The sequence below is a fragment of the Antedon mediterranea genome, chromosome 9 (genome assembly GCF_964355755.1).
Source record: "Antedon mediterranea chromosome 9, ecAntMedi1.1, whole genome shotgun sequence".
Lineage (NCBI taxonomy): Eukaryota > Metazoa > Echinodermata > Crinoidea > Comatulida > Antedonidae > Antedon > Antedon mediterranea.
The window spans coordinates 20,541,116-20,556,819 of record NC_092678.1 but is presented as its reverse complement, the minus strand read 5'-3'; the positions used below and the strand labels follow the sequence as shown (position 1 = coordinate 20,556,819).

At 32.1% G+C, this 15,704-nt stretch overlaps 1 protein-coding gene across 3 annotated transcripts in view; it reads left to right on the top strand.

The window, feature by feature from the left end:
- Nucleotides 1-15,704, top strand: part of LOC140058827 (GATA-binding factor 2-like) — a 38,812-nt gene that overhangs the window by 1,601 nt on the left and 21,507 nt on the right. The window contains exon 1 of one of the 3 annotated variants that reach the window (XM_072104578.1): nt 8,721-8,865. The exons of the other annotated variants lie outside the window; for them this stretch is intronic. The gene's annotated coding sequence lies outside the window, so the exon portion shown is untranslated. Of the gene's footprint in view, nt 1-8,720; nt 8,866-15,704 lie in introns of those variants that run through there. 3 annotated transcript variants of the gene reach the window in all.

The following is a 15,704-nucleotide window of genomic DNA, read 5'->3' as shown; positions in this document are numbered from 1 at the left end:
GCATGCATGACTTTAGGCCAACTACGAAATATGGCCCACACGAGCGTACTAAAACTGGGCCTGGCTTTAGGCCTACTACGAAATATGGCCCACACGAGCGTACTAAGACTGGGTCTGGCTTTAGGCCTACTTTGAAATATGGCCCACACGAGCGTACGAAGTTCAAAGAACCATACGTGACAATCACCATCATCCACGAAATAGTTTTGCAATGGTTGTTGACATCATCCAAATATTAGTTAATATGATTAAATGTCTTAAACAAATAAACACATTTAGCAGTACACAAACAATCGTGTGCCGTTTCGTCAATAGTTCGTGCGGGACTGTTGATATTATGTTGATGATCAAATTCGTCACCCATGTTTTAGAAACCGACAAAGCAGTACTGCTTTTACATGAGCTATTCTTAACGTCTTCAAATAAGGATGGGTCAAGATTTCGTTATCCCATCGTAACTATAGTTTTTGTGATCTGTATACTCCATTTTTTCACCTGTGCTGTTCTCAACCACTTCAAATAAGGATGAGTCGAGCTTTCGACCAATCGGATACGACCTAGAATTATTTGTCATTCGCGTTTTAGAAACCGTCAAAGAGCGTTGTTCACACTGTACCAGCAAAACACCTGTAATGGTTTAATGAACAAACAATAGGTAATATAATAATCGTATTATGATTGTTATCTGTTCATAATTTCGAATGCTGGACAATGAGAAGTCAGGCTTATGTTATTGAGAAGTCAATGCGTTATTCGGATTTCAATGCTGGTTTATTCTGCTTGACCGAAATATGCTCCAGTTTTGTTTTGACTTTTTGGAAAGAATGAATTACAAGGTAAGACAGAAATAAGAAATAGGATTAGAAGACAGGTGGGCTTCGGAAATATTTAATTTAATAATTTTACGATTAAAAAAAAATGAAATTCTAATAGGCCTACTCGTGTTAAAGTTTTACAAACCATCTTCTTAAGCTCCGTCTACTCTATCAAGCTGTATCATATCCCTACCATATTTGGGTACATCAAATTAGTTAGTGTAGACAGAGACACTATCAAACTTCATGTGACAAAAAAATGTGATGTGTCCTTATATGGACTCGGTGATGTCATATCACTACCATATTTGGCCATATCACTACCATATTTGATAGTGATAATTTAGACAGAGCTTAAATTTGTATCATCAATAATCTCAGGCGTGGGGGCCTAATTTACACTTGATGGGCCCTAACGTAATCTACTTTAATATTGTGCACGTTTAACATCTTCGGCCCAAATAAATTGATTTAGGAATCTCCGCTCACTCAGGAACGAGACGCGGGTGGTAACGGCCTGCGATTTAGAAATATATGTAAAATACCCAGGCCTAACTATTGTATGCCTACTACATGTAATATTACAAGTTTGTTTAGATTATCTTAAATTTGTATCTCCAGCCTCCTCAACTAAACGGAACGGGAAATCCCCATTCTGTATCTTTTGTCTTTGTGAAACGTACCATTAAATAATCAGCGCCCTCTAATATATTGTCACTAACTTTTTCAACCAATCAAAATACAGAAGACAACTTCTTCAAAAAGGATGAGTTAATTTTCAGATATTAATTACAATATTTATTTGATTTGTGGAAATTATTTAATTACCAACTGCCTTTGACGACTCGTCATTATCAGCTCACATGCATCTGCGCGTATGAACACTATCGATTCATTGTACAGTACCGTAACCTAAAACAGTCTACTTTCACTTTTATAAGCCTAGGCCTGTACATTTGTACGGATAGATTTTGCCAAGATTCCTGCGCCCTAAAAAGATAGTGAAAGTTCAAATGAGCCTGTCTAATGAAAGGTAATTAAGCCTCTTAGCTAAAATTGGATCCGTCAATATCATAAGGATACGAAATTATGATACTCGCGTACGCTGTTGTGTAATAAGCTGCCTAAAGCTCTGTCTACAAAAAGCGTGATGTGCTCAAATACGGTAGTGATATGCCCAAATATGGTAGTGATATGCCCAAATATGGTATTGATATGACATCATCATTTTCATATATGGGCACATCACATTTTGTTGTCACATAAAGTTTGATAGTGCTTAAGAACAAATCATAGTAAATTCTTATCAAAATATTGCATAGACGTTCATTATTCTAAACGATGTCATACTTATCGAGTAGAGAATTTCTACAAACAAACCAAACAGTTGGTTATAGGCTATAGAATAGTACAAATTACGATTATAAACAAAGCATCATAAAAATATATAAATTATAATATTAGAAGGTCTCTAATAAGATTGTTTAATGAATATTGTCTATGATGAAAAAATAAGCATAACATTTTGTATTTTGTAATAATTGTGCTAAGTTGGTTTATCGTGTATTGTATTATATGCAATCGCTTCTACTGATCAATTACTGTTTCAAAATGAAGTCATAAACTTTTACTTGGTCTTCTCTCAGACCGAACGTTAAAACGACTAAATACAGTCACGATATGAACGGAATGGGGCACTGAACTTACACATGCGCAGTTTTTTGTTTTATATATACATTACTGTCTGCTTTCGTTAAACGCCCCGATGCGCGCAAGTACTCACTATTATTTATTCACTATACGGGGAGATAGCACATTGTTCATAAAAAGCTGACATACGTAACTGTATTATAAATAAAATAGAAAGGATGTTTTTTTTCAATTCAAGAAAATTGTATACTTATTTATCTAAGATTCCAATATATTTCAAAGTTGTTTAATTAGATATGTACGCAGACAGTAGCAATAATTCTCAGTGCCCTAGGCTTCATAAATCAACGAACGCTCAGTGTTAAGGGATTGATTCCCCCAATCCCTGGAAATAAATTAATTGCGTGTTTGTTTGCGATAAGCTGGTGAAATATTCGTAGAGTAAGCTTCCTTAATCTAATATGACGACACGAGTTAATTGACAAATCTCTTAAAGATGCATTGACACAGAAAATTAAAAAAGAATTTTTTTTTGTGAAATGTTCGTATTGAGGGATTACCCACGTAATGAAGATTTAGTTGTTAAAAGAATACGTTCACACATGTGCGCAAGTCAGGAAGTTAGTACAGAAACTGTGAGGTATAAAAAAAATTGTATTTATTTATAAATTAAAAAAGTAAAGAATTCGCATTTAAAGAAGAATGTCCGTCGCTTGCGCAATTCAATGAGTTAGCGTTCGCAATTAAGTGGTAAGTTCACAGAAAATAAAAAATAATTAGTAAAACAAAAATTACTATAATAAAGGTATGTCTTTCTTCAACACAAGTGTTATCTACGTTTGCCTATAAAACCCTTGTTGTGTCTACATAACTCTCTAAACAAATTACGTTAATCAAAATTTCAAAAATAAACATGATGAAATTAATTTTTAAATGAATTTTGATTACCTTTTCAAAATGTCAAAATATTTATTTGTATTATACTCACTCTAATCCCTTTTGACTTATTCCAGACATATTTAAATTTACGTTCACAAATCGTTTCAACGCGCGTTAGAATATTGATAATAACAGTACGCAGTACGCGCGCTTTAAAATGTTGATAATAAAGATACGCGCTACGCGCAAGTTTAAACGTGGATATGCCTACACAAAACACGACGTTAAACTGTTGAGGATAAAGGTACGCGCGCGCCAACTTTCTGCCTCAATGTTATGATGTTATTTGCATATTATTTTCTTTTAATAACTGTTTCTGTAAAGAAACACAGTTACGTGTTCTAGGTAATGTTCCTTGTCCCGCTAACTCCTTGGGGCCTGGCGCCAAAGCGAAAGCAAAACGAACGGTTGATGATCCATTTTACTCTGCTTATTGAAACTACATTTCATTTTCTATATTGCAGGAATATATTAAGAGACAGCATTTAATAATGTCTGGATAGAGAAATAACCGGAAGATAAAACGACGCACGCATTAGTTTTCAACCGTTTGGAAAAGTACAATATTATTAATTGATTCCAACATCTTGCGTGTTGTGTTTCAGATAGTTTGTAGATTATCTATAAAAAGTATTACAATTGTAAACTATAGTATTTAAAACTAGTAAACAAAACTTATAATGTGTGTTAAAAAATGTAATACTTTCTTTAATTTTATTTCTTTAATTTTATTATTTTAAACGTGAATTGAAAGCATTATTCCACTTTTTAAAATGTGAGGGTTACGGTAAAGATCCATCGTGATAGTCAGTGTCGTTCTGTGCGCCTTTTTTAGTACATATGACATAATTAATACAACAATTAAAACCAATTCTTAAAGAAATAAACTCAGAACAAGAAGTCACAGTCAAAACATAACAAAGAATTTTCAACCAATTGAAAAAACAAACAAATCTCAACCGTTTCCTTTTTTTGTCGTCCTGTACTTATTCATCGATATGACATTGGATTAATTAATCCAATTAATTTAATAACTTGATTAAAATCAATAATTATAAAATTTCTCCAATTATAAATACCTTAATTTGAAAAGTCAATAATCTTTTTATATGAAGCCACGTTTCCTCTGTGTTTTTATTTCATTGCCGTTTTAGTTTCAGATAAGTTTCGAAATCCGTGTTAGGTAATTGGAAGCTACAGACTAAGATTTTGTTTGGATTAACTTATGTAAAGTGATTTATCTAATCTATAAGTTTAGCCAAATGATATAGGTTATAGCCTGGCATTCTTCATTGGTTGGTACTCTGCATACTACTATACAACACACCCAACTAGCAGAAACCAAATGCTCCGAAATATAATTATTATTCAGCTAAAAATTTAGTTAGATGTTAAAACATTTAAAAGTGTTAAATAGCTCGAGCTATCGAGCAATCGTAATTGAAATACTTATACATAGTATTAATAATACTTAAAAACCAATAGGATAACAGTAAAATGACACAAACAGAAAGGTAGTACTATTGTCTAGGTGTGTATATGACTACAGAAACGTATCCCGAATATAGAGTTTGAAGAGAGTAGGCCTATATAGAGAAAATGTTTAGTTCTTTATTGGAGATTACCTTTTATAAAGGTATTCGGTAAACCATGGAGGTATAAACGTTTTGGATTGTAAGTGACATTTTGATCAACTATGACCTGTAGCGATGCAACCGTGTATCATTTTGTCAATATTGACTCAGTGACGTGCCATCCATAGAAAACTTTTATTTGTTTTAGTAGGCGTTGTGAACACAATCGTTGGTTGGTATAGGCCTACATTGATAGGTAAACAATAACTTGGACGGCATGGCCTAAACAACGAGTGTTTAAGAAACATTTGAAAGTGATGAGTTGTCGTAGAAACAACCGTATGTTGCAGTACAAATTGCGACCAAACAAAGTAAAATTTACCAAACAAAATCAGACAAGTTACGTAATAAAAAATATAACAATAGTACAACCAAGCCACGGAGATATGATAAAAGACGAAATACCTCAACAGGAAAACTTAGACCATGGCAGTCTATTTGGGCACACATTTATATATAATACAGTATTATGTTTTACTTAAATTAATCATTTTTATTTAGCCTAATAAATGAGATTGATATTAATGTGTAATATCAAATATGAGTATATACGTCTGGTAGCGTATTATTGATGACGTCACAGACTAGGCGACAGCTTGTCGGTAAAATCATATAAGTCAGGGTATCAAAGGCCTACCGCGATATTAGTCAATTACTGACTGTCAATCGGCTTTAGAACCGGCCCTTACCTGCCCCCGGGCTAACGCTACGATGATTCCAAGCCTAGCTACAATGGCTTGATCAATGCATTTGTATTCAGTCGTCCCAAACAGTTTAAAAATCATGCATGTCCTCTTTGTGTTTTTATAATCCGTTTAATTGTATTTATTTGATGATCGTTTGAAGTCTGCTTACAGAATTCTCAAGTTTACAATTGGTTCTGATAAATATCTCAAACACATGGAATTAACAGTATTATGGTATTTAACTGTAAAAAAAGGACTTTTCTAAGGTAACGCACAATTTCAACTAAAGACATTACACCGCTCGTGGCTCGTGGCAACAAAGTGTTAAAACTAGTTTATTAGAGGTTAGACAAATCACCTGGTTTACGCTCGCTTAATTAATGTACGATTGCTTATCCCTTTGCAATAGAATCGGTCCGTTCCGCAAGAATATAAATATATAAACACATGCATTCTAAACCGCCCGATGATGTACTGAAATTTAATCAATTAATTTGAAACGATAAAGATGAGGAAATCTGTGAGACTCGAACCCAGAACCTTCTGCTTGATATGCAGATGTCCTAACCATTAGACCACAGGGGCTTTCATGGTATTGTTCAAACTCGATTATAAACACATCAGACACAGAACATGAATTTTAAACCGCCCGGTGATATACTGAAATTTAATTAATTAATTTGAAACAATAAAATGATGAAATCAAGTCGCCACAGAGATTCTATATAATTTGGGTTTGAATTTGAATTGAATAATTTCAATAAAACTAATTAGTAATAATAATAATCAAAAATAATGATACATTATCTTTAACGGTTAAAATGAGGGTGTGCGGATGAGGGAGAGTGTTGGATTTTTCTGTGGACGAACGCATTGTGAAATCCAAGCATGACGTCACAAGATACTATAAGATTCATATCACCATATCAACAAACCCTACAGATTTCAATGGAATTTTCAAATCCGATTGGGCAAGACCTTCGCCTTTACGGTAGAAAAGGTTTCAATTGTACGCACGCGCAACATAGAAAGATTCTGTTAAATTAAAAAAAAAATATTATCTTGATTTGTATCTTTTACGACTTTGTAAATATAAAAGTGCATCAATCAAGCATTTCTTTAGAAAGTCACGGAAATGGTAAAAAATACAGATTTCTATATTTGTAATACATATGGGTAAACCTTAGGATAACTATCTATAATCAATTGAGATTTTGATTCGGATTGCGTGAGGTATGGTAACACGATACCATTACATAACAATTTTATCAAAACATGTAAAGATGATATCAAATCATGATATACAACTCTTAGATATCATCTGGTTTACTGTAGACTAACATGGCCTCAGGGAAACATGTATTTTTGTTTGTAAATAGACATAAAGGTGTACAAGTATAATTTGGAAAATTGAAATGTCGTCATATGTTAACAAATAGATTCTGTTCGTATTTGAGCAATTTTTGAATTAATAAAAAAAAAACGTTATGGTAAAAAAAAAATAATTTTAATATTGAGTAATGTACTTTTGTATGAAGATGCTCTAGAAAAAATATGTATCAAATGTCTAATTTTAAAATGTGCGTAACAGAAAATGGAAATGAATTGATGTAGCACTAAATTAAGGTTATTAGATCATTAGGTTCCCGTGGGTACCGTCAGTACATAAGTAAGTTTTACTAGGCGAATGGAAGATTTCTAAGGTCAGGTTTTTTTTCGGGTCACAACAAGAACACCATGTACGCTTTCGATTCGCGTATATTGGAAAACAAGCCATGACTACATTATATCTTAGACTGGATATGGGTACTGCGGCTCTAAGGCTTTGATGAGTACCTTTCGTACCTCAAATGTTGTTGGGCCTACATAGTTTTATCTAGAGGAGGTGAGCGCGGGTGGGGATGGTGGAGGATACCGTACGACACATGGAGTACCTAAATATTGTCTAGTTTAGTGATTAGGGACCGAGACATTATGGCCTTAAGGAGTACCGTCTCGTGATTGTGTATGTCTACATAGTTTATTGGGGATCGTTCCCACCTCAATACGCTTACTTAGTTTAACAGAGATATCGATACCTCCGGGCCTTAGGAGTGCAGTCCCTTCTTAATAGTGCACAATACAGGGGATATATATTGTGTCTCATTGTTTCAGATATGGTATCGCTAGGCCTCTTATTCTTACGCCCAGATAACCATTGGAAGCTGTTCTTTGACTGATATACTGTACTCTGTCGCCAGGAGATGGGCATGGGGACTCTCAACCTTGTATTCAGAAAATGTTCCTGCTGTGAATAAATTCAGTCTTTGTTTTTGGTCTTTGCTTCTTTGGTATTTAAACAACTTTTGTTTTCACTCAATCAATATAATTATTGTTATATTTAAAATGGTATTGTTGAATTATAACAGAGCTATGATTTATAGCATGGGTTAAACTCTGTAATTATTTAGTAACCTCTTTATTGTCTGCTGATTGCTATCAATTAAACTTACAAAGTTCGTTGTGGCCCGAATGCGTCAAATAAAATGCGGTAAATATTGCATTTGATCTGCCGCACGTTGGTATTAAGTCCGTTGTCGACTGTGACTAATTGAAATTTATTTCTAAATCACACAAATAAAGAACTTTATTTGCTTTGAATATATATACATTTGAATGGAACGCATACTTCCAATTCCGTTACACAATAGAAAGGTGAACGAATTTCAAACACAGCGGTGTTATTATTATCAAACTATGGTAAAATATCGTTCACCAATGAATTAATTATGAATGGGATAAAATTGCTATCGTATGAAACCAAGCCGCTGCTGTCGATCGTCTGCTAAACTAGTGTGAAAATGTTTCAACCAATCGCGACAGAGTAAGTTGCTTTGGCGAACTATGATTGGTTGATTGTTAGTATTGTCATGTTGAGCGCGATTTGATAGCAAGTCAGCACCAAATACCATCAACACTGAACTTCTTTCATCTTTAAATACCTCATATACGTTTCATATCAACGAGTCGTATACGCAGTACGCACATGTCAACATCAATATTATTTGGACATTTGTACACCTTCACATTACCTTATTTTCAAGAGGATTTTTTAAAATCTTATATTACCGTTGGATGTAAGGAACAGGTTTACAAAGTTAGGTAGGTCAAATTCTAAATAATAGTTCTAAAATGTTAAGTATGTATCATGCTTGTATCCGACACTTCCGTATAGATTAATTTATCACTTCTACTTTCTATACATAAAACTGGGTGCCTTAACTTCCATCTACTTTATATTATAGGCCTAGAACTATTTTAACTCTATTTAATGGCGATGGGTGCCTAGCTTCCATCTACTCTAGGCCTAGGATTATTTTAAATCGATTTAATAATGCTCATTCATTACACTGAATTATTTACATTGATTAACAATTATAACAACATTAATAATTAATTAGTATACAATATCCAGTGGTAGTGTGGTATATTTGAGAATATATCAGTCCCTCGCCTTCATCCGGGTGTTTATAATAAATTATATTAAAGTCCAGTTAATTATAAGTTAGCAAAAAATAAAAAATAAAGAAAAATAAAGCACGCTAATGTTGGTGTTGAACATTGATTCTTCCAGTATAATTTATCAAACTTTTTTTAGGGTTGAATATTGATATCATCTTATATTGATATCATCTTATATTGATATCATCTAATATTGATATCATCTATTATTGATATCATCTATTATTGATATCATCTAAAGTGTACACAGTATTTCTTTATTTTATAGTGATAGTTTACTATATTTTTTTGAACTGCACTCTTCTATTTGAAATCAAATAAATTGTTTAGTTTTAGTATGATAAGAACAAACAAATAGGCCTACCGTATGCAGCGATAACCCTTTGCGACACTTTCTTATCAAACGACCAAGGGGACATTTTAGCACACGGAAAAAAAGACCGCCAGGCCCGGAACAACCCTTTGTTGGGTATGGTACTGAAGATGATTGTCCCCTTGACATTGGTTATACCGTAGGCCTACTTAACTCATCTAATCTATCGGTTTAATTTGACTGTGGTTCTCACGATGAACTAATGTTAATAGATATCAGATGTGTGATGACGGTTTAAGTCTACTAATAATCTACACATCATTACCCTAATATCAAATATGTACGGTATTCATAATAATAACAGTACAAAAATATAAAAACTGGACAGAAGAGGAAACGTTTTAATATTATTGGTACGTGTTATGGCTTTATATTAAAATAATAAACAAATTCCATATCATAATCTCCCGTTATTTTATATGGGTCCGAATGTTCGCTTTAAAAGGAATTCATATAACGAAAGCGTATTGTATATAAACCGTTATCACTTAACCTATCAAACCTATTCGTAAGCTCTTATTATTTTGTATTGATTCTATTGTAAAGATACATTTCTATTACAAAATAATATCTATACATGTTCAGAAAAAGGGAAGTAAAGTTAAAATTTATGATTTTCGACCGAATAGGAAAAGGAAACGATTAAAAATGTAGGCCTGTTATTTGCATATATAAACCTACGTTTTGTCCTTTTTACCTGATTAGAAAAAATATCGTCACTTTGCATTGGGTTATTTTTTCTATGCATCCTTACATAATGTACATTCTACCCTTTATCGTCATTATATTGAATTGTTCCGTATTATAGTAACCATGATCATACCTTATATGCTTAAAATGTTACGTTTCTTTGTTTATATGCAGGCCTACCTAAAACGTTTGTTCTATATACTAGAAAGTAATCAATTAACGTAAAACATAAACCGTTCGCATATTTCGCTTTCATATTCTTTGAAGAGGAAGGCCATTGGTATTCTGTTTAAACAGAATGTTTCACTCAATTATCTTGCTAATTTTACTAAACATGTGTCTTGTGTCTTATGGCATAAACTGTCGGTATTTGATTTACTGAACTGTTCCTGCAGTAAGAAACATCGTACCGCCATTTAATGTTCTTTCCCCAGCATCAACAAAACAGTGTAGGCCTACAATAAGAGTAGCAATGATTCACTACGATAGGCCCACATGTGTGTGTCGTGTTTAAACCCTACTTAGGCTCACTTGTGCCACACAATCAGCACTCCGCCACTATTTAAATCACCTGACAGCGCTACAACCAAACCTGCCACTACAGCAACTCATAGACCCCTATAACCACTAATACTGCTACTACACCACCATGTTAGCTACCCCGCTACTGCCGCCACTACTGCCACGTCTACAATACAACACTATAACACCACTTAGTCGACAGTAGGCCTTACATAATCTCTCATATTAATATTATACACCAGTTAATACGGCTCTACATAAATGACTACACTACTATATTCGCTACCACCATCGCCTCTGCAGAAGGTCTGCTAACATATATACTGTTACACTAAATCTAACAATTATACCCATTCGTATGAATATTAAGGTCTCCAGTTGAATAATTAAACAGATCGAAATATAAAACAAAAAACAGCATATTTTCCGCGCTTTGTTACATTTTTTGCAATATGTATAACACACTAAAACAGTGTTGCTATATTTGAACAATTTACATTATCTTTATAAATTTTGTAGGTAGTATGCACCAGGTATGTCTATCAGTTCTGGTTTAGCATCATTAATAAACCTGCTTACCATACTATCACACAGTTACTATTTGTATAATCTAACTCTCTTTAGAAGAATTAACACAAAAATAATAATTTGGCTAAAGGGGATACACATCACTTGTGTATGTCTCCGATTTTAATTGAGAAAGCCAACGTACACGGAAAAACGTCAATGATTTTATCTACAGAACCGTCTGAAAATGAATATACAAAACTATATTGAGAGAGATACAGTTATGACGGAATATATACACGATATACACGAATACAATTTAAAAATACTTTTTTCTTTACGGATCTATAGAAAATCAAGTATTATTCACATTATCAATACATATGATAGTTTAAGTCTACATTGCCGTAGAAATAGGTTACAAAATATACAGTAGTATATAATTTGAATTACATTTTTCCTTTACGGATCTATAGACGTATTACTAAACACAATGTCGACTATTCATCCGATTCTCGGATGTGTAAATTTTCTCCAGAATATTTGGAATAGGAATACAGCATTGTATACCATACCTTACTTGATACAGGTAACACATGTGATACAAATGAGATGCTGTTTTACCAAATATTCCTATGATACTATTGTAGTATGTGTAGATACAGCACTGAGAATTGGATACATTCTTTATAATAACTGATTATAGTTGATTCTTTATTTGCATTTCAGAAAAATATTTGTCACAGTTTTCCTAGTTTTTGTCTTTCTATTTTGTAAAATATGTAACGTTCTAACTAAAATGTTTCACACAAATCTAATTTTAAAAGTTGTCCTCACGATTAGGTTATTCTACCTCGATTTTTGCTTCCAACAGAGTCAAATAACATTCATAAATGCATCTAGTATAGTGTATCATTTCTAAAACAACAAAAATGACTGAGGGGTATTTTAATTATTAAATATATACAAGCGTTCGATTGCTTTAATAACTTTGCAAAAAAAACCCGTTCGAATTCTTTAATAAGGTTAACAAACTTTTTAAAAAACAAACACCCTCGATTTATTTTATAACTAACTAATATTTATATATATTATATTTATATATATTATATTTATATATATTATATATATTATATATATGTATATATATATATATATATATATATATATATATATATATATATATATATATATATATATATATATATATATATATAAGCGTTCGATTTTTTTAATAGCTTTGCAAAAAAAAAAAACCGATTGATTTCTTTGATACATTCTTTGATTATCTTAACTTTGCAAAAAAATTGATGAACCTTTAAAAGTACATTTGGCTTATGTTAAATTTGAGCACAGTTTACCAGTTTTCTTCAAATGAGATTCAAAGGAAACAATAACTCACTTTATTACAAATAAAAAGCATCATTGTAAACATTTTAAAATAGTTGTTTGACCTAAAGTAATTCAAAAGGTACCTAAACAACAATAAGAAAACAAATAAAGGCCTATTGGTTTATAGTAGTTTTTTTATTTTACGAATCAAGGACAAATACTAATCCGGGAGATTAAAAGGTTAGGCCTAAATATTAATGATAAACCGATTAAAATGTAAACAGTAAAACACTACATGAAAACTTGAAAATAATTAGAAAACAACAAACAAAGGAATACACTGTTTCATTTAGATTATTGCTTAAACCTAATTTTTTGAAAAAGAACATTGCTTTTCAAAACATTGCATTAATGGAATTCTAATACTTATAATTTAAACAATTTTTTCAAGATCAGTTAGTTTATCTGTAAGTCAGTACAGGATAATAAGAAGAATGACATTAGATGGCTAACAACCTCTAATAAGCTCTTACGTATCAATAAATCCGAAGGTTTATAGCTTTCAAGAAAAATAGGTGGAGAAATCTCCTTTATTCATGAAATTAAGCGCTGCAAAACATATGTAAATCCAATGTAACTCACTGTAGATATAATATTGAGATATTGAGAGTGAAGAAAGAAAACGTTTAAAGGACTGTTCTGCAGGATATGGAATAAATCCCCAGTGATAAAAAAGATGAGCAATAATTAAGCCAAATTTTAATTAGGACTAATCAGTGACAGAAATAATATGCCCTTAAACAAAACGTAACGTATAAATCCTGAATTAGTAATTCTAAATTATCTAAAAACGAAAATATATCTCTTGACCTAAACAAATAAAAAATAAAGTTAATTATAGGAGAATTTATTTTTATGATTAATAATAATTTGATAACGAAACTAAACAAATGAAATATATTGATTCATAACTTTAGAGTAAAGTTGGTAGTTGGACAGAACTAGTTACAGAAGGTAGGTCACTAGATACTGCCATCATAACTTTTTCAACTTGTAACTTTAAAAAAAATTATTATAATTGTTTAATTAAGCCTTTTTGTTAAGAGTTTCAGTGAGACAGGTATCCACTTGTTTCTTAAAACTTTATCTGGAAAAGGCAGGCATGTTCGGTGGTCGGAAAAACGTTAAATAAGGATCAAAAGATACTTAAGGTATATGATAACACGGCTTATTTTTGTGGGGTGGCGGGGGGGGGGGAGGTGTTATGTTTTGTGACGTGTTATCTGAATATATGTTTACGAAAGACAGATTAGGAAACTATAACTTTTCGTCAACTATAATTTCAACAACACTTAAGTCTTAAAATATGTATCAAAAGAAGTGTGAACGGAAAACAAACATAACTGTGAACGTAAACTCTGATTGCATGTCACAATTTTGCGGGGTTTTTAACTTTACCATTTAAAACTTTCGTTCCATTTTTAACCTTTTACATAAAAAACATCAATCCACATATTATTCGCATTGTATATAACACTATTATTGTATAGCGTTTAGCAAAAGTGTAGAAGTGGTATTTGTAAGTAAAGTATCTTTTAGGCATGTAGATTTTATCTCGTTCACTAAGTATTATCATTTAATCATAATTGTTGATGTGGATTGAAATATCCGATAAAATCAGAGACGCGATATAACTACTTCTGTGTGTCCGTCAATCAAGACAATTTGACATTTTGTTTTATTTATCAGCAATAATGACAAAACAAGAGGACAAAAAATGACAAATGTTAGGTAATTTCAAGATAGGTTACATTGTAATTTGTGGGATTCAAATTAATTTTATATTTAAAAAAAAAAGGTAAAGCTTGATTTCCACTAACTTCCATTGACCAATGGCGACGTGATGGACCATATGAACTATCGCTTGGTTGGTCAACTCACTTGCGTTGCGCCTATGTTGTCATTGCGTCGCGTCCAAGAAGTAGGAACCAAGCTTAAGCTTGGTTCCCACTAGAACGTAACGCAAGGACGTAAACGCAACGCAAGCGTTTTAACCAATGACAAGCGAAGTTATAGACAGTTACCAATCACAAGCGAATAAGACATCGCTTGTGATTGGTCAATAAATACACAGTAAATTACGAACGCTATGTGTAGTCAAATAATTATGATCTGAAATAAAATCATGTAGGCCTAAATGTTTAAATGGATGCCATTGTTTCCACCAGCAAGATATATTTGTGCAAGTCGATCATTTAAGAACTTTGATTGGTTGCGTGTTTTTTTTTTCGCGTCACAAAAATGTTATAGAAACATGATAAACGCATGCGCGTTAGCTAACGCTTTCTATTCGCGAGAACGAATTATCTTGGCCCGAAAAAAACAAGCTTATAATCTGCATAGAATTGTGGACTTAAATACGATGTTCTTCTCTAGAGGACATTTTAAACTGTTTTTACTTTCTGATTAGAAAGTTTTTGTTCATGACATTCGTTCATTTTTTTTACATATTTAAACAGGCGTTTTTAAAATCATTATAAATAACGAAACTTGAAGTTGCAATCAAAGTCGTTGTCAACTGTGAATTAATAATTGTGTATCTGTCGCTGTTTATTTTGAATATAACTGACAGATGAAATGTTAAATTTCTGTAATCTTTAAATAATTATCTATTTTAGTTGTAATACTATGTAACTATGACACGATTAATCAACATGTTTGTTTCCTATCGAATATCACAGCAAATTTCGATGAAATTGATAAAAAAAAGTTCAATAATGAAAATGAAACTATCTTGTTATAAGTTTCTTCGCGTCTTAATTAGCTACTTGATGTGTTCAAATTTAGTTTATTTTCAATTTAGTTGAAGTTTCTAACACTTTATCAACGACAACAACAATCTAGTTGAAACTACTTCAAGGACAAACGAATCACATGTGTTATTAAATCATTATTTTCTACAACATGTATAACATTTTATAACGTATTCGTACGAGCTAATATAAAACATTTATCGAAACTACAGTATTTATAAAATTATGTAAAAAGTCTGAAA